The sequence below is a fragment of the Rhinopithecus bieti genome, unplaced genomic scaffold (genome assembly GCF_001698545.2).
Source record: "Rhinopithecus bieti isolate Rb0 unplaced genomic scaffold, ASM169854v2 scaffold_52030, whole genome shotgun sequence".
NCBI lineage: Eukaryota > Metazoa > Chordata > Mammalia > Primates > Cercopithecidae > Rhinopithecus > Rhinopithecus bieti.
This window is the reverse complement of record NW_016821228.1, coordinates 994,777-1,014,383: the sequence shown is the minus strand read 5'-3', so window position 1 is coordinate 1,014,383 and position 19,607 is coordinate 994,777. Positions and strand designations below refer to the sequence as shown.

At 34.3% G+C, this 19,607-nt stretch overlaps 1 long non-coding RNA gene across 1 annotated transcript in view; it reads right to left on the bottom strand.

Annotated features, from left to right (window-relative positions):
• Positions 1-377: 377 nt before the first annotated feature.
• The window catches only part of LOC108520779 (uncharacterized), a 40,981-nt gene continuing 21,751 nt past the window's right edge, over positions 378-19,607 (bottom strand). Inside the window, exons 2-3 of the long non-coding RNA XR_001883001.1 lie at positions 12,869-12,993; positions 378-460 (exon numbers count right to left, since the gene is read on the bottom strand). This is a non-coding gene — a long non-coding RNA (uncharacterized LOC108520779). The remainder of the gene's footprint in view (positions 461-12,868; positions 12,994-19,607) is intronic.

Below are 19,607 nucleotides of genomic sequence, written 5' to 3'. Positions count from 1 at the left end.
AAAAAAAAAAGAAAGAAAGAAAATTACAGCATTATAAACTGAATACAAAATTAAAGTTCTATGAAAAATTCAACCATTTTCTGAAAACATTTTCTGAAACATCAACCATTTTCTACTCTTTTAATATTTGAAATGTATCTGGTGTGCTAAGAACTTATTACTATTATTGAATATGAAGCCATTTAGAGAGTAGCGATTGATTTTAATCAACAATGAGGTAAGATAGAAAAGAACGTGGAAGGCTCAGTAACGAGCAGGATAGATGCCTAGAGGTAAAGTGCTACAACAGTTACCAACCAGCCATCAGCTTGAATGATAGATAACCTTAGTGTAAGCATCATAACAGGAGATAGGTGCCAATGAAAACATTTTACCTTGTTGTTATATTAGTTTGGCCCATACTTGCTGAGCTGAAGCGCCAGCAAGTTCTCTTCCAGGATGTAAACGCCTTTGGTCTAGGCTGCAAAAATGGAAAAACGGAAGGGTTCTGATTCTGTCATTGTTTGAAATTGTTGCAATAGGAACAATATTAAGAAGTATTAGCTTAAAACCCAGAAAAACATTATCTCCTAAAAAATATACACGTAGCAACTCCCCGTTTCCACAATTGAAGTGACATCTAAAATAGGTCACTTTTTGTATACCTGTTAAATTTGGTTCATGTTATTCATCTATTAGTGATGTTTGTTTCATCTTATGTCAATTTTGTTAGTTTTATATTTCTATTAAACAAAATCAATTTGACATAGATCATCAAATTCATTGGAAATTCTATTATGGTATTTTAAATCTCTATTTCATCTCTAGTCCTATGCTTTTTTTTGATGTTGTTTACTTCTTCCTTTTTAAGCGTTTCATGTATGTATTAAATGAAAGGATCTTTTCTGTTGTTTGATGGTGTGTGTGTATGTGTGTGTGCACGTGTGTGTGTGTGTTTCATGTAATTCTTCATTTCTGAAAATTCTGGACCATTTTATATTTGAATATGGACAATGTGTCTTTCTATTTTTTCTCTCTTCTGCACCTTCTTTTGGTCTTCTGTTAGGGCTTCTCATTCTGTTCTCCAGGTCCTGTGACTTCTATTTTTGTATCTGGCTCTATTCTGGAACAATTCCTCATATCTATCTATAATCCCTTATAGAAAGCAAAGAAATTTTTTTTTACTTTTACTTTGTTGCATAATTGTATTCTTTTTTCATGAGTATCATTTACTTACTTATTCTTTTAAGAATTTTTGTTATATTTATTTTGAAATCTGCTTCCAAAAGTGTCCCACCAACTCTATTTCAACTTGGATGTAAATTTTTTCATTGTTAGGTTTAAGAATATCTCTTACTTTTAGATTTTCTTACCTGCTATTTATTTATTTATTCTTTTTAAAAATTTTATTTTACTTTATTTTAAGTTCTGGGATACATGTGTAGGATGTGAAGGTTTGTTACATAGGTAAATGTCTTCTGTTTTTCATTCTTCTTTGTGAGGTACTTTTGTGCAGTTCTTAGATGTATCCAGTTCCTCCTATGCATCCCTTGGGGAGTAGAGGGCTCTGGATGTAGTAACTCCACAACTGTTGTGATCTTTCCTGGTTTCTACAGAAAGAAACAATTCTAAACAAGGCCCGAGGTGAAAATCCTACTTCTGGAGTCTCACATCACAAGATTGGAGTGAATGTAGGGAAAGTAAACCCTAAGTTTGTGCATGAACCAGTCTTATGATTCCAGTATGACATGGGTGAGTCAGAGATAGCAGCTCACTTCCAGCTCAGACCCTGAGCCAACCATTGTAAGTATCCAGATCTTTTCAAGCAGAGAGCTCAAGTAAAGCAAGATCTGGGCCGCAACTCCAATCCCATGCTGGCATTGAAACAGGAAGCCTCACAGCCAGGGTGCATTCCCCTGTGTGTCATGTGCTCCCCATGGAAAGTGTATGATTTTTTTTGTTTCACTGCCAATACAAGCAAAATAACATTGCTTTAATCATTTATTTTATACTAATCTCAAGTAGCTACTATTTATCTAAAGGATTTCACTGTGCATTGTACTTTGTCGCCCTTTAAAAGCCATTACTTTGTTATAACTTGCCACAGTGATTATTATGACATCTTCTAAATGACATCGTATGATTGACAGATTCGACATTAAAAACTACAGAAATATTTAATTTTATTTAGCTTATTCAGGCCTTTTCAAAAAACCTGTGGCTAATTCTGAGTTCCCAACTTAAAGGTTAGCTGGAAGACAATTCATAGAATAACTTGACTTCATTTTGTTTACATGTTGTCTTTCTTTTGCTCACTAATGCCAATAATTCTTGTAATTTTGCTACTATTATTCTCTAGCTCTAGGATGATACAATGAACCCTTTGTTACCATAGGGGAGATATTTCATTTTATTTGTTATGCTTACATTTGTCAAATAATTCCCCAAATAAATACACATCTTTCTAGTCTCTGTCCTTTCAAAATTTCAGGATAACATTTCAGAAGAAAATTTATTTTGTTATACTGGGTCTAATAATAATATAAGAGGAGAGAAAACCTATTAATATTTAAGAGTGTGGGTGTTTCACTTATAGAAGATTTTCCATTTTGAAACATCTCTTACTAAACATTTAATCTATCACTTAAAATAGAAAATTAAACTTCATGGTTAGTTTCATGTGTGTGGTTTTTATGTCATTCTTCATTTATGAAAATTCTGGACCATTTTATATTTGAAAAATGGACAATTTGTCTTTTTTATTTTCTCCCTTCTGCACTACTTTTAGTCCTTATTATTATTATGAAGTCCATATAATTTTTTTTGTTTTTTTTTTCAAAGTCACATATATTATTATGCAAAGTTTTATGAAGTTCAAGAAAGCCTTTGAATGTTTAAATTTGTTTTAAATTATTCTTGAAGAATTAGAAGTTATCTTGACTTTCATAAACTAAAATCCTTACAGGATTGTTTTAAAAGCTCAAATATTTTAGTTAGATTAAACTTAGCAAATTTAGCCTCCAAAGCATTGTGTTTTGTTTCAGTTATTTCATGACAGTTGGTTGGAGAGTGTGTGTGTGTGTGTGTGTGTGTGTGCCTGTGTTGGTGTGTGTGTGTGTGTATGCCTGTGTTGGTGTGTGTGTGTGTGTTATGTTCATGTATATGTACTACTAGAAAATACTTTCTTACTCTTTTTCCAAATGTATAAAATTGAATTTATTTGCTTGGCTCCACATTCAAAAGCTTATAGTAATAAAAGACTAAAATATGTTATTATAGATATTGCTTAAATATAATTTTATCAAATTACATAATAATAATATAGATATGCTAGGGTGATGGGGAAAGAATTGTATTTAATTAGCACAGCAATAGGAAGAATATATATGTTAACTACAACCATAAAGTCTATTTAAAAATAAACTAACATGTATGTATTTAGAAAATATATTTTGGAATCAATTTTATTTTATCTAGCTAATGTACATGACACCAAACATTGAAATGACATATGCTCCTCTGGAATGAACTCTGATTTTTTTGGTCTCACTCCTTATGCTAATCCATATGCTATAATATATATAAATCAACCCGTGGCCAAAACTCTGTTGTCAGGATTTAAATATCCTATTTATATCAGGTTAAAAATAGCTAACAAAGAGTATCTTTAAAATGGACCCAGCAATAAAACAATTACCCAAGATAAACAGCCTGAAATAGAGAAAAACGGTACAGATTTCTCACATTCACATGTAAAATTACAATATGCATTTATAATGCAAATTAGGGAAATGAGAGAGATGAAATGGTATTGTTTTGCATGAAAGCATTATATATAAAGATAGAACATAATGGACTATTACGTCACAAGGGTTTTGTTTTGTTTTGTCTTTTTTAGTATCACACAGTTCTATTCCATATTTATCATTTGGTTCTATTTTTAGTCCCCAATTCTTACTGTCAAAATCAGACCTTCTTAAATTAAACATTAAAATACATCATATCAACCACGTACCACACAATTCCCCATATGGTGCTGTCCTCACATTCCACACACTACTCTCTCGACTTTTGCACGCATTCTGTTGCTATGGCCAAGAGTGAGTAAATTTAGCCTATGTGAAAATAAAGAACGCTTATCACCAGACACATGCATCCCACCCAACTAAGAGGTTTCCTTCCTTTTTCCATCTCAAAGACAAATTTACAGAAGAAATTCTCCATCCCCTTGAATCTGCAACCAGAAAATCTGATAGAAAGTTTACAACTAAAATTCTCCCAACCATCATAACAGTAAATTCTGTTGAGGAAGAGGATTTTCATTCAATTAACCGTGTTTGATTGAACGCCTAGTATATGTCATGCACTATGGTAGGCACAAAGAATACAATTATGAACAAAATAGACACAGTCCCTGCTCTCAAAACACTTTTACTATATGTGTGATAGAAGATATTAAGTCACAGTGATAGTATTATAATTAGATGACACACTAGTTGGCTGGCTGCCATAACAAAGTGCCACAAATTTAGTGGCTTCAACAAAGAAATTAATCACCTCAATGTTCTGGAGGCAAAGATTCTGAGATCAAAGTATCAACACAGTTGCTTCCTTTTGTTGGCTATGAGGAAAAACCTGTTCCTTGCCTCTATCCTAGCTTCTTATGGTTTTCCGGAAATCTTTGGCATTCTTCGGCTTGTAAACTCGTCAATCTCACCTCTGCCTTCATGTCCACATGGCAGAGAGAGAGAGAGAGAGAGAGTGTCCAAATTTCCACTTTTTATAAGGACACTGGCCATTTTGGTTCATAGGTCCACCCTACTGTAGTATGACCTCATCTTAACTAATTAAATCTGAAATGACCCCATTTTCGCATAAGGTCACATTCTGAGGTCATAGGGATTAGAACTTCAACAGACGACTTCAGCATGGGGGAAGAGGACACAATGTAACCTCTTATAGATAATAAGCGCTTTTAAAGGAAAGACCACCGTTTTACTACAGTCTAACAACATTCTGCAACCTGGAGCAGGGAGTGAGGGCTGAATATTGGTGAGGGATAGTTTACCTAACAGTATGACTTGATCAAGAAAATAGAAAAAGAGAAATTGAACATAGATGTAGAAAGAGGGAAAAAGGTCACCCTAGACGCTCTCAAGTTTCCAGGTTATTTTGTTTCCATTGTGTTCAAAACTAGGGGAAGCTAACCCATGGAAACATTGAATGGGCCTATCACTTTCTCTTCTACTGCACTTTAGATAAATGCCTATAAATGATTATAGCATAGACAACGCCTAGGAACAGAAAACCTTCTTTCAATCATGAGTCCCATCCAGAGACTAGAGAGACTAGACTCAATAGAGAGATAAAAAACAGAAATATATAAGAAAAAAATTCAATAATGGGACCAAAATATGTAGAACTTCAGTATGTACAGTTAAATTCATACCACATGACATAGTGTCACAGAAAAGGATTAGGAGCGATAAATCCAGAGAACAATGTGAATGTTACAAGACAAAAATTGGCGAAATAATTGCAAGGTAAATACTGTACGATAAGTAGATACAGGAAGGTGAATATAGAGTAATTTTGTAAATATATGCTAAAATAAAATATGGGACAAGGACAGTAGCGAGAACAGAGAAGAGACCAATTTTAGAGATACCAGTGCATAGTAACACTTTCTGATAAGGTCTAAAGTGTATTTACCTCAGATTTTGGTATCTATTGACCTTAAAAGGCAGCCCCTGGAAATTAATATGGAAAGTCTTGTAAGAAAGAAATGCTAGCAAATGTTTAATAGTTGACTTTCTGGGAAAAATTGGTGTATATGAACAATATATGTATAGATATAGATATACAAACCTAAGTCCATTATAAATTTAACTGACATAAAGGATATGCGGCATATAATTTGCAAATAAGACATACATTACTCTTTATTGCATATTTCTTACGGTGAATTTATTCACACAAAATAGTCTCATTTATTTTTTGCCAAATTCTTATATAGTCAACCTAGTTTTGCAATTAATAAATGAGCATAATTCCAACTGAATGTTGGTTAATATGAATGTTAACTTACTAATGAGTAAGATGACATTGAAACAATAGAGATACGTGTTGAAACTTCACTCATTCATCAAGGACCGGAATGACTGATTTGCCGATTGGATACTAGTATTTAGGTACCAGAATATTTTCACCGTGTGTGCTATTCACAATGTAACAGCTATAGACGCAAGATACTTTTAAGTTTAATCAATATTATTATAGTTTATCCATTACCTTATACAGTCTATACAGCTAAAAAATATGAGGCTCTGACAATATCTGCAATGTATAAACTTCCACCATGGCTGATTTCAAGCTACCAATCTGACATCATTGAATGCAAATTTGAGAAGAGATGCACAGAAGTACCACATCATATGACACTTTTACCATTAAGATATAATAGATACAACCTCAAGAACTTAGACAATAGTAAAATCATTTAAAAGTGATGAGCGCTGAATATTTACCACTGTTGTTTTAAAATGAATTGTCAGATTTTATAACTTAATTTTGTAGAATGATGCTATTTAACAATTGGCTCCAAAATTACTGCAGATTTTACAATCAGCCCTCAAACCAGCTCCAGCACTCCACTGAAACGAACTCACCCTGAAAGTGAAGAGATTTTAGTCATCTAAATTTGGTTCAAGAGTAAGAGAGAAGTTTCTGGCAAAGATAATGTCTGCCACTCCAGTTAACATCGGGACACACCACTGGGTATTTTAGGATGAGGGGACTACAATAATAGAGTAAAAACTGAGTCATCACGTTAAAATAAGAAAGGCATTTGGTTATTAAAAGTTTAAGTCCAAAAATGAACCAGGAGTGAGAAACGTAGAGGTTTCAGTGTTTCTCTAAGGCAAATACCTAGACTGAGTGAGGATCAGAAGAGTTAATAAAACTCATTAAAACCCCCAAGAAAGCAGTGAGACAGCCATTACTCAAAAGAGTTTATTGAATTTTGAGAACAACCAGTTCCAGGTGGCACCTGAAGCTGACATCCGAAAAACTACTCTTGTTAATGTCACCAGTGACCTTGAAATTGCCACCTAGAGTTAACAAATTTAGTCTTCAGCTGACTTACCAGTATTTGACATTGATGTCTATTTCCTTCTTCTTGTCTCATCTCATGCCCTGTCCTTGATGCTACCACTGATTTTTTCTTATTTGTTTTACTTCTAGCTACCTGGCACTTCTCCCATGCACCATTATTGACACATTTCAATGCCAGAGTTCCCCAGGGATCCATAACCAGCTTTTTCCCCTTCTCATATCACATAGTTCAATGGTTATCAACCAGGGAAACTTTACCCTGAGGAGACACTTGGCAATATCTAAAGGCATCTTTTGTTGTCACAGCTTGGAAAGAACTACTGACTTCTAGTGGGCAGAAACCAGGGGTGCTGCTAATCATCTCACAGTGCACAGCAGAAGCCCCCACAACAAAGATTTATCCACCCCAATGTCAACAATGACACAGTCTCCTCTTCCACTGGTACAGTAATAACTCTCAAATCTGTATCTCTGAGCCAGAACTAGGCTTGAAATCTGCCTCTCTCTCGGCCATTGTACTTTTCAGTTTTGAGTCTCACAAGCAGCTCTCATGAAACACGTCTAAGAAAAAATTAATCATCTCTTTCCCAAATCTACTCCTCTCCCTGTGGGCTCTAATTTTGCCATTGACACTAAAAATGGAACTGAGATTTAACCTAGTCTACTCCACTTGTTTTACCCTTCAGGTCTCATCAGTCTCTAAGTCCTGAAGCTTCTGTCTCCAATGCGTCTCTCGAAGTGCTTCCTTTGCCTCAGTACTGATGTTTATCGTATCATATTAAAAGCCTCTTAACTGATTATCCTGTTTCCAGATTTAGCTTCATTTAAGCCAGGCTCCTACAATGCATTCATTGAGATCTTTCTGAAGTAAAAATCTGAATATGGTCTTCCCTTTATAAAACTGTGATCAGTTCTAACTTTTCAAGGTTTATCCCTTTAGGAGGGATGCAAACATTTCATGATGGTAGCAGCCAACTCTATAATGCTGATCCTCAATGCCATGATAAATTCCAGCTTTTCTGAAAAATATCATATTTTGAGAACAGCATTTCCTCTGTGCCGCCATACATTTGCTCATGATTTCATCTTACCCATTATTCTGCAAATTCCCATTTGCCTAGCTAGTATTCATTCATCCATCACAACTCAATTGAAATACCACCTGCTTTCTAATAGAATGCAATTTTTTAAATGATAATATCCATTTTAATAAGAACATGAGAAAAAAGGCATTCTCATGTAATATTGGTAGGTTTATAAACTCCAACAACCATTTGAAAAGAATTTTCCTCTTTCTTTTCTGGCAATTTTAAACATTTATTTTATGTTAAAATGTTAATATTTTTATTTTTTGGCAATTTTAAACCAGAATATATTTGCAAAGATGCTTTTTGCAACATTATTTTCTAAGACATAAAAATGGAGATAACCGAATGACTTTAAAATATGTAAATTAACTTCATGGAACATTTTACAGGCATTTTTAAAATAAGGTAGATTCATATATATTGATCTGAAAGTGAACCCTATATTGCTGGGGGTGAAGATAGAACAGTATGTTATTACAATATGTCAGTGGAAGAAAAGATTATTATTCGCTTATTTTAAATAAGCTTTTTATATTGGAATAATTTTAAATTTATAGAAAATTTACAAAGACAGTACAGAAGATTTGTAAATACTCCCTCATCTATTTTCTCCCATTGTTAATATCTTACATTTCCACAATAGATTTCACAAAACTATAAAAAAAAAAATGGATAGATTACTATTAATCAAACTCCAAACTTTATACAGTTTCCATCTGTTTTTTCACTAATATCCTCTTTCTGCTTCAAGATCTAATCTAGGGTACCACATTATATATAGTTTTTTCATTGTTGGCTTTACACCCTTCTGTATTATTTGTATTTTTTCCAGTGTGCATATATAGTTCTAGCAGTGTTAATCAAAGGCTCAAGTGCTACTTCCTGGAATTCTTCCCTATCTGAGTTGAATGCTCCTCCTCAGTTCCCAGGGAATCTTGAGCATCCTTCCAAGATTACATGTATTACATCCTGTTATAAACATTAATTTTGTTTTCTGTCTTTAAAACTAGTTTTAATTAGGCAACCCTGAAATAAGACAGCTCTCAGAATTATTAGCTTGTTTCTTCATGTCATTATACTCCTGGAGCCAATATGCAAGTACATTAATTAAAAAAACACAATAAACTAAAGAAATAAATAAATATCAAACATTGTAATAACAGACCCAAGGGATAAAGCTACATAAAATATTTTTACCTACATCTTTATACATGGTAATGAAATTGGTGAGCACTGAGAGGAAAGATACAAATCTCACCAGCAGAAACTTAGAACCAGCTAAAAAAATTTTCATTTAAAATTAATTGGGTCCTTAAATGATTTCATAATGACATCTTAATGTCAGATAGGGCATCAGTAAAATCTGATTGTGGGGTCTGCTAGCTAGAGATAACATATGTATAGCGTGCAAATAATGCTTATTACTTTTCAGTGGGTGACAAACATTAACACTGATCATTGAGAGGTTTTGTAGATAATTCTAAATTGTTCTTTCAAAGAACCCTTTAGGGATGATTTTATTGATTAGAGATTTAAAAAAATCCTTCCCGAACAGTACGCATCTGACCACTGAAGGAATTTCCAATTCCCCAAGGGATATAATGGCCTCTGCTTTTAGAACTTTGATACATTTTATAAAATACATTTCAACTAGGTCTTCTGTTTTAGCACAAAATATTCCTAATCTATTGTAAACATTGCTTGGAGTAACCAGATTAGTAGTAAAAAGGAGGTAAGAGAGATGAAAAGTTGGTGGACTTTGATGAGAGCAACACTTTCAGCCATAACAAAAGTAATAAAAATTTCAAAGTAGCTACAGTTTCATTCCCTTTAAAATTAAAGAGAATCTCTTGTAGCAAGTGAGTACAAACAGCCACCTCTGCTTCCACAATTTGAAAGTGGTAGATTAGGAAACAATGCAAGGAAATTCTTTTTAAGGTTTGATGTGGCGTATGAGTCATCACGTAATTGAAGAAAATTGGTAAATATTCCTCAAAGTCAAGGTCTCAGAAGAAGGAAGTTAGTCATAAGATCAAAAGAATTGAGCATGAATACCACCTTTAGGTGAATATTTAGAAACTTCCATAATACACACTCTCCTCAGCATAGTACCGCTGTAATATAAATAGTGTAAATGCTTCAAAGTCTATGCAGACCCTCTAACCAACCCAAACAAGGCAAAATCATCCAATGTATAAAGATATCCTCAGGTAGAGTTTATAAGCAAGGTGGAATTTTTATTGGTTGCATAAAATAGTTGTTTAAAGAAAAGCAATAGCATAAAATAAGGAAACCCAGCAATTTATCAGAAGCCAAATAAACACCTTAGTATGGATGACCCAAGGCATATTCTCATATTATAGTGCCAAACCTGGTCCACCTTTTGTTCGTCTTAGTATATAACACTAATGAGAGAATTCTTTTTAAACAAACTGATGAAAATTATTTATCAATAAACCTAGTCCCTAGCCTATATTATCTGTAAAGCTCTTGGCAACATACAAGTCAATATGTAGATACATATATGGCGTGTGTGTGTGTGTGTGTGTGTGTGTGTGTGTGTGTGTGTGTATAATATGGACATAGAGACTAAGAGATTAGGTTTGATAAAATAAACCAAAATATTAATGACTAGAGCAGTGAGACCTTGGTTGATTTTTCTTTTCTTGATATTGCTTATCTGTAAATCCAAAATTTTCTACTCTAATTATTACTTTTGTAATAAGGAAAATGGCATTAAAATTGTTTTTACAAACACAGCTTCCACTATTATATACACACATAAAAAATGAGTATGGGGACATTATGGATATGTCAAAAAATGAACATTATCTAGTAACTAGAGTCTTCATTTTAACATTTATAGATAATACACAATCCCTTCGAGTTCTATGTAAGTTTAAATGTACCAGTTTCCACTTTTACATTTTCTAATGCCTCGAGGAGATGATGACAAAGTCCATTCATAGGATAAAATAAAAAGGAAACAGCTCACAGTCTACTCTTGAAGGCACTATGCTAGGCATTTATTTGTAATAATATCACATAAGATAGGCTTTATAATTCCAATTTTGCAGATGAGAAAAAAATGCCTTGAGGAATTAATGTTTTATGCTTCCAGAGTCAGAAATTAAGAGTCCAGATTTAATTCTAAGTCTTCTCATGGTATCGAAGAGTCTCTACACAGCACACACTAGTATAGCCTGAGTAGCAACTAATACGACCCATTATAAGAAGGGTACTTTGGTTCTTACCCATTTCATTCCATGATTTGTGGACAGTCCAAAAAGCTTCATGATTTCTGAAAATCCTTGGCCACTCTCCTCATTATAACAAGGAGTTGACTCACCTTCTCATGTCATTACTGGCTTCAAATGCCTCTTTGACCTAATTGCTGAATGACTTTAGTTTATGGATTGTATACATGCTGTCCTTGTTTTATAGCTCATCCAATCACAAATAGAAGAACATCTTTTTTATCTCTCTCAATTGCTTTCACTAAGGTATTTGTATACGGTAGAGAGATTAATTAAATTCTTAGAAAGTCAAAGTGAGGTTAGATTCCAGTACTGCAAATGACTTTGTTCTAAGTGATAGGTGTCCCACTTCCTACAGGTCTGCAGCAGGCTGAATAATGACCCAACAAAGAGTCTGCCCTAAGTCCAGAAATCTGTGAATATGGTAATGCCTTACATGGGAAAAGACACTTTACAAATGTGATTAGCTTAAGGATCTTGAGACAGGGAGGTCATCCTGAATTATCTGAGTTGGTCCAGTGTTATCACAAAAGTCCTTAAAAGAGGGAGGCAGGAGCATCAGCCTAGTGTGACCTGTTTATAGTGGAGCTTGAGTCTGTTGATGTATTGATGTATTTTACTAAGTATTTTTGAATTTTCAAATTGTTAGATACACAAGTTTCTAAACTTTAGACACCTATCTAATCCACTAGCTATAACACAGATTGCCTTTAGGCATATTAATTCACCTGATGGATTCCAGTTATTTGGAGACTTTCTGTGATATGTAAAAAAGAGAGTGACTGTGACTTTTTAGTCACATGAGGAAAAGTAAGAAGTATAGCTTAACTATCTGCTTTGTCTGATATATCAAACTGACAAGTTGTCTTTAAGACTCTTAACTTTTTGCTACCATGCAGATCAATAAAGGGTGGAATAAAACTCAGTAAAGAGGAATTATTAAGGTATAATTAAGCCAAATTTGAAAGAAGAAACAAATTTTAAAATTTTAAAATCGCTTTTTTATTTTATAGAAAACTATCAAATTCACTGTTGGTTGCTATGTAAAATTAAATTTTGATATAACTTATATTTGCATCTCCATTTAAAAGAGGACTGAGGAGAATAAATTATGAATGAGCTATTTACTGAGCAAAAGCCTATGTATCTTTCTATTAGGAATCACACATATTTACCATTCTATCTGATGGCTGGAGTTGCACATTTAGGAGTTGACTCCACCTTAGCAAAGCCTTCTATACCTTATCCAAACACTCTTTTTTCTTATTTGCCTGGCGCTCCTTTAGAACAAATTTTCTTGGCCATTTTAAAAACAAGAAACAAACAAACAAAAACATGTAAATAGAGTATTTAATTACTAAGAAGAGGATTAAGGCAACTTTGTCATAGGTCCCTTAAACTTCCTCCTTCCTTGGCAAAATGTCAACTTACCTGGTTCTATTTAACCCATCAAAAGTTTGTCAAGAATTTTGAAGGACCTGAGATTTCACCCCATGTGCAATGTAACAAGTCTGTGTGCCACAGTTTCATGGAGGCTGAACAAAGACACAAGACTCCTGAAATAGAAACAAAGGCCTTTATTACTCATAGCACAACAGGAAGCATGAGTCTCATGGTTCTGTTGGTTCCTCTTGCTCTCTAAGTCCCATAGGGGTGACAGCGAGGCACCCAAGAGGATGCTGTACATGTACTGGGTTTGCATCCCAGCCAGTGACCCCCAAGCTTAGGAGGAGATATTACCTCTACCTTCCAATGTTGTTTGCTATATAAACATCCTTGAAAAAAAAATAGCCCAAAACAAAGATTGCTGGTGTCTCTGCTCACAAGACATGCAGAATTGTGAGAAACCCATGGAGAATTATCTCCCAACAAGTGTTATGCTGGACTTAGTTCCAAAGAGCTGATATTTGCCTACTCTTAACCTCAAAAAACTTGATATAGTAAAGGGAAGGAGTATTCTCTGTAGCAGGTGAAATTATTTCAAAGTAATTTATTGGACTTCCAATTACATGTGGCATTCATTGTATTAGGATTGTATCAAGCAAATCACCTGTTTAAAAAAACAGTTCATTCGTAACTACTCCACCTTACAAATATTAAGAGTAATGCTCTCAGGAACACGTCTTAATCTGTTTGGACCATTAAAAAAAATGCATAATTTATCTTTCACAGCTCTGGAGACTGGGAAAAACCACACAAGTTATTCAAGCAACAAATAGCATGGTGAATATAATTGTACCTCACATCTCAACACTAATATTGAATGTATATGGCCTAAATGCTCCACCTAAAAGATACAGAATGGGCCAGGTGTGGTGGCTTATGCCTGTAATCCCAGCACTTTGAGAGGCCTAGGCAGATGGATCACCTGAGCTTAGGAGTTTCAGACCAGCCTGGCCAATATGGTGAAACCCTGTCTCTACTAAAAATACAAAAATTAACCAGATGCAGTGGCACGCACTTGTACTAAAAATACGAAAATTAGCTGGGCGTGGTGGCACATGCCTGTAACCCCAGCTACTCAGAGGACTGAAGCAGGAGAATTGCTTGAACCTGGGAGGCAGAGGTAGCAGTGAGCCAAGACTGCACCACTGCACTCCAGCCTGGGTGACAGAGCAAGACTCTGTCTCAACAAAAAAAAAAAAAAAAAAAAAAAAAAAAAATACAGAATGGCAGAATGGATACTAGACCCATGAAATGAGATAGACAGCAACACAATAATAGTAACAGACTTAAAAAAAATAATAATACTCCACCAATAGCACTAGGCAAGTCATCAAGAAAGAAAGTCAACAAAGAAACAGTGGACTTAAACTATACCCTAGAACAAATAGATTAACAGATATTTACAGAACATTCTACCCAACATTCTATGCAGAATATACAGTCTATTCAACAACACATAGAGTGTTCTCCAAGATAGACCATATGATAGGCCACAAAACGTGTCTCAAGACATTTAAGAAAACTGAAATTACATCAAGTACTTGCTCAGACCACAATGAAATAAAATTGGAAATCAACTCCAAAAGGAACCCTCAAAACCATGCAAATACATGTAAATAAAACAAGCTGCTTCTGAATGATCGTTGCCTCAACAATAAAATCAAAATGGTGTGAAAGGAAAATATCTTTGGCCTGAAAATCACTAAGAAAAGCTCAAGCTAGAAATTGCTCAGGACAAACCTGCCTCCCATTCTATTCAAAGTCACACCTCTGCTCACTGAGATAGATGCATATCTGATTTGCCTCCTTTGGAAAGGGTAATCAGACACTCAAATGAATGTAACTTTTTGTATATCACCTATCTGTGACATGGGAGCACCCTCCCTGCTTAGAGTCTGCCTGTCTTTGCTTCAAGTTGTCCTGCCTTTCCAAACAAAACAGATGTACTTCTTACATATATTGATTGATGTTTCATGTCTCCTTAAATGTATAAAACCAAGCTGTGCCCTGACTACCTTGGACACATGTTGTCAGGACCTCCTGAGGCTGTGTCATGGGAACGTCCTCAACCTTGGAGACCTGTCTCAAATATTCTGGGTTCACAATGGAAATTTAAAAATTCCTTGAAGTGAATGATAATAGTGACCCAACCTATCAAAACCTCTGGGATACAGCAAAGGTCATGCTAAGAGGAAAGTTGATAGCGTTAAATGCCTACATCAAAAAGTCTGAAAAGCACAAATCTAAGCTCACACCTCAGTGAACTAGAGAAACAAGAAAAAAACAAACCCAAACCCAGCAGAAAAAAAAGAAATATCCAAGATCAGGGCAAAACTAAGTGAAATTGAAGCCAAAATAAAAAAGAGAAACGAAACAAAAAGCCAGTTTTTTAATAAAGATAAAATGGATAGACCATTAGCAAGATCAACCAAAAAATGAAGAGAGAAGATCCAAATAAGCTCAATTAGAAACAAAATGGAGATATTACAAGTAATACCACGGAAATACAAAAGATCATTCAAAGCTACTGTGAATATCATTATAGACATAAACCAGAAGACCTAGAGGATATGAATAAATTCCTAGAAAGATACAACTGTACTAGATTAAACCAGGAAGAAATATAAACTCTGAGCAGACCAATAACAATCAGTGAGATTGAAATGGTCATAAAGAAAATTGCCAACAACAAAAAGAAAGTCCAGAACCAGATGGATTCACAGCTGAATTCTCTCAGACATTCAAAGAAGAGCTGGTACCAATCTTATCAACATTCTTCCAAAAGACAGAGAAAGAGGGAACCCTCTTGAAATCATTCCATGAAGCCAGTATCACTCTCATACCAAAACCAGAACAGGACATAACAAAAATAAATAAATAAATAAACTACAGATCAATATCCCTGATGAACGTAGATGCAAAAATCCTCAACAAAATACTAGTGAACCGAGGCTGACAGTGTATCATAAAGAGGATCCACTATGATCAAGTGGGTTTCACACCAGGGATGCAGGGATGGTTTAACATCTGCAAGTCAATAAATGTGATATACCATATAAACAGAATTAAGAACAAAAATCCTACAATCATGTCAGTATACACAGAAAAAGCATTTGTCAAAATCCAGTATTCCCTTTTGATTAAACTCTCAGAAAAATCAGCATAGAAAGGACATATCTTAGGGAAATAAAAGCCATCTATGACAAACCCACAGCCAACATTATACTGAATGGAGGAAAGTTGAAAACATTCCCTTTGGAAACTGGAACAAAAGAATGATGCCCTTCTCATCACTTCTGTTCAACATAGTACTGGAAGTCCTAGTCAGAGCACTCAGACAAGAGAAAGAAGGAAAGGACATCCAAATTGGTAATGAGGAAGTCAAATTGTCACTGTTCGCTGATGACACTATTGTATAACTAGAAAACCCTAAAGACTCATCTAAAAAGCTCCTGGAACTGGTAAACGAATCCAGCAAAGTCTCAGGATAAAATATTTGTGTACACAAATTAGTAGCTCTGCTGTACGCCAACAGTGACCAAGCTGAGAATCAAATCAACAACTCAACCCCTTTAACAACAGCTAAAATTAAAAACTAAAATACTTAGGAATATACTTAATCAAGGAGGTGAAAGATCGCTACAAGAAAAACTAAAAAATACTGCTGAAAGAAATCACAGATGACACAAACAAATGGAAACTCATCTCATGCTCACTCATGGGTAGAACCAATATTGTGAAAATGACCACACCGCCAGAAGAAATCTACAAATGCAATGCAATTCCCATCAAAATATCACCACCATTCTTCACAGAACTAGAAAAAAACAATCCTGAAATTCATATGGAACCAAAAAAAAGCCTGCAGAGCCAAAGCAAGACTAAGCAAAAAGAACGAATCTGGAAGCATTACATTACCCAAATTTAAAGTATACAATAAGGCCATAGTCACCCAAACAGCGTGGTACTGGTTTAAAAATATGCACATAGACCAATGAAACAGAATAGAGAATCCAGAAATAAACCCAAATACTTTTAGTCAACTGATCTTCAACAAAGCAAACAAAACATAAAGTGGGGAAAGGACACCCTATTCCACAAATGGTGCTAGGATAATTGGTGAGCCATATACAGAAGAACGAAACTGGATCCTTATCTTTCACCTTATACAAAAATCAACTCATGATGGATCAAAGACTTAAATATAGGACTTGAAACCATGAAAATTGTAGAAGATGACATTGGAAAAACCCTTCTAAACCTTAGCTTAGACAATGATTTTAAGACCAAGAATCTAAAAACAAATGTAAAACCAAATAAACAGATAGGACTTCATTAAACTAAAAAAGCTTCTGCACAGCAAAAGAAATAATCAGCAGAGTAAACAGACAACCCATGAAGTGGAGGAAAATCTTTGCAATCTATATATTCAACAAAGGAGCAATATCCAGAATTTACAAGGAATTCGAATAAATCAGCAAGAAAAAAATCTATCAAAAAGCGGTCAAAGGACATGAATAGACAATTGTCAAAAGAATATATACAAATGGCCAACAAAACATGAAAAAAATGCTCAGCATCACTAATGATCAGGAAAATGCAAATCAAAGCCACAATGTGATACCACCTCACTCCTATGTGACACCACGTCACTCCTATAAGAACTGCCATAATCAAAAACTCAAAAAATAATAGGTGTTGACATCGATGTGATGAAAAGGGAACACTTTTTACACTGTTGGTGGGAATGTAAACTAATACAACTACTATGGAAAATAGTGTGGAGATTCCTTAAAGAATTAAAAGTAGATCTACCATGTAATCCAGCCATCCCACTACAGGGGATCTACCCAGAGGAACGAAGTCATTATATGAAAAAGATACTTGCACACACTTGTTTATAGCAGCACAATTGCAAAAAAAAAAATGAAACCAGCCCAACCCAAATGTCTATCAACCAATGAATGGATAAAGAAAATATGTGTGTATATATATACACATACACATACACCATGGAATACTACCCAGCCATGAAAAGGAATGAAATCATGACATTCACAGCAACCTGGATGGAACTGGAGACCATTATTTTAAGTGAAGTAACTCAGGAATGGAAAATCAAACTTTGTATGTTCTCACTCATAAGTGGGAGCTAAGCTATGAGGATGCAAAAGCATAAAAATGATACAATGGAATCTGGAATCTGGAGACTCAGGGGAAAGAGTTGGAGTGGGGAGAGGGATAAAAGACTACACACTGGGTACAGTGTACACTGCTCAGGTGATGGTGCACCAAAATCTCAGAAATCACCACTAAAGAACTTTTTTATGTAACCAAACACCACCTGTTCCCCAAAAACCTACTGAAATAAAATAAAACACACACACAAAAGATGTTAATGCCTTAAACAAAATGATTACTTTCAACAAATTAATGTGTAAATTTTCAAAAGATAATAAAATCATTCCCAAGTTTTACAAAACAACAAAAAAAATGAAATTCTAATTAGAAACAAAGTTCTGAATAAAATCTTATTAAGACCTTTTTGGTTTTCATCTTCAACAAAGAATTAATCAAATACTTCCAGTTTATTTTTTTTTAAGTAGGAGAATAACACTTTATTAAAACACCACTATATGTTTTCTAACTAAAACCTCAATTTAACAATTAATTAAAATGTAAAAAATAGGGTATTAGGTAAAATTAAAATGAAGACAGAGAAATAAAAATAGTAGATTATTTAATATATTAGCTATATAGGCAGATAGATGAGATAGATAGATAGATAGATAGATAGATAGATAGATAGATAGATGAAGATAGACAGATAATAGACAGGTAGATTGCTTTTATTTTTCAGATTTCACACTAATACAAAATATTTATTGAGAACTGACTGATGGCCTATTATTGTACTATGTTCTTGAGGGTGGGGTGAAAGAGGATATTGAGTAAGGAGATACAATTGCTATTAGCAAGGACTCAATTTCTCTATACCAACGACCAAAACCATTTTTATTTTTTAGGCAATGTTTGTAGACAGAAATGAAATGACCAAACTTACCCATAAAAAAAGGATAAAACTGAATTTAATAAAAGATAGATTTGGACAGTTTTGTTTAAATTATGCAAAAATAAACAACTTGACATTTCAAGAAAATATGTGTGTGTTATAGGTGTGCAACACTGTCTATGTTTTTTATATTGGTTGTTATTTTTCCAAATACTAGACTTATAGCTTTTTAATGTTTTTTACATCATCCTCTTTCTCTATATGTAAAATAATGGCTAAAAGTACACTAATTATAGATGTAATATATCTTAAAAATCTTGTAAGTACAGATGGAAATAGGAAGCCAATATTGACACTGCTGTGGATAAAGCAGTAGCAGTTCTGGGGCTGCCAGAATCCAGGGCTGTAGCGGGTTGACTTTCACTTTAAAGGTTATACTTTGAAGTTAATATTAATGGGAGTAAGGTAAAGAACAAGAGTCACACTTGACTCTGTAATTAACAGCTCAGAGAAAAAGGGAGAAAGAAGGTATAATCTTTCTCTCCACTCAGTGGGAAGTCATTTGTCCTGTATTTCATGCTCTGAACAAAGTGTACAACCTATCCACAAGTGAGTGGGCATCTCATTCTGCTTTACCTTTAACAGTATCCTCCTTCTTGGTAATGTTACCAGTTTTTTTTTTTTTTTTTTTTTTTTTTTTTTTTTTTTTTT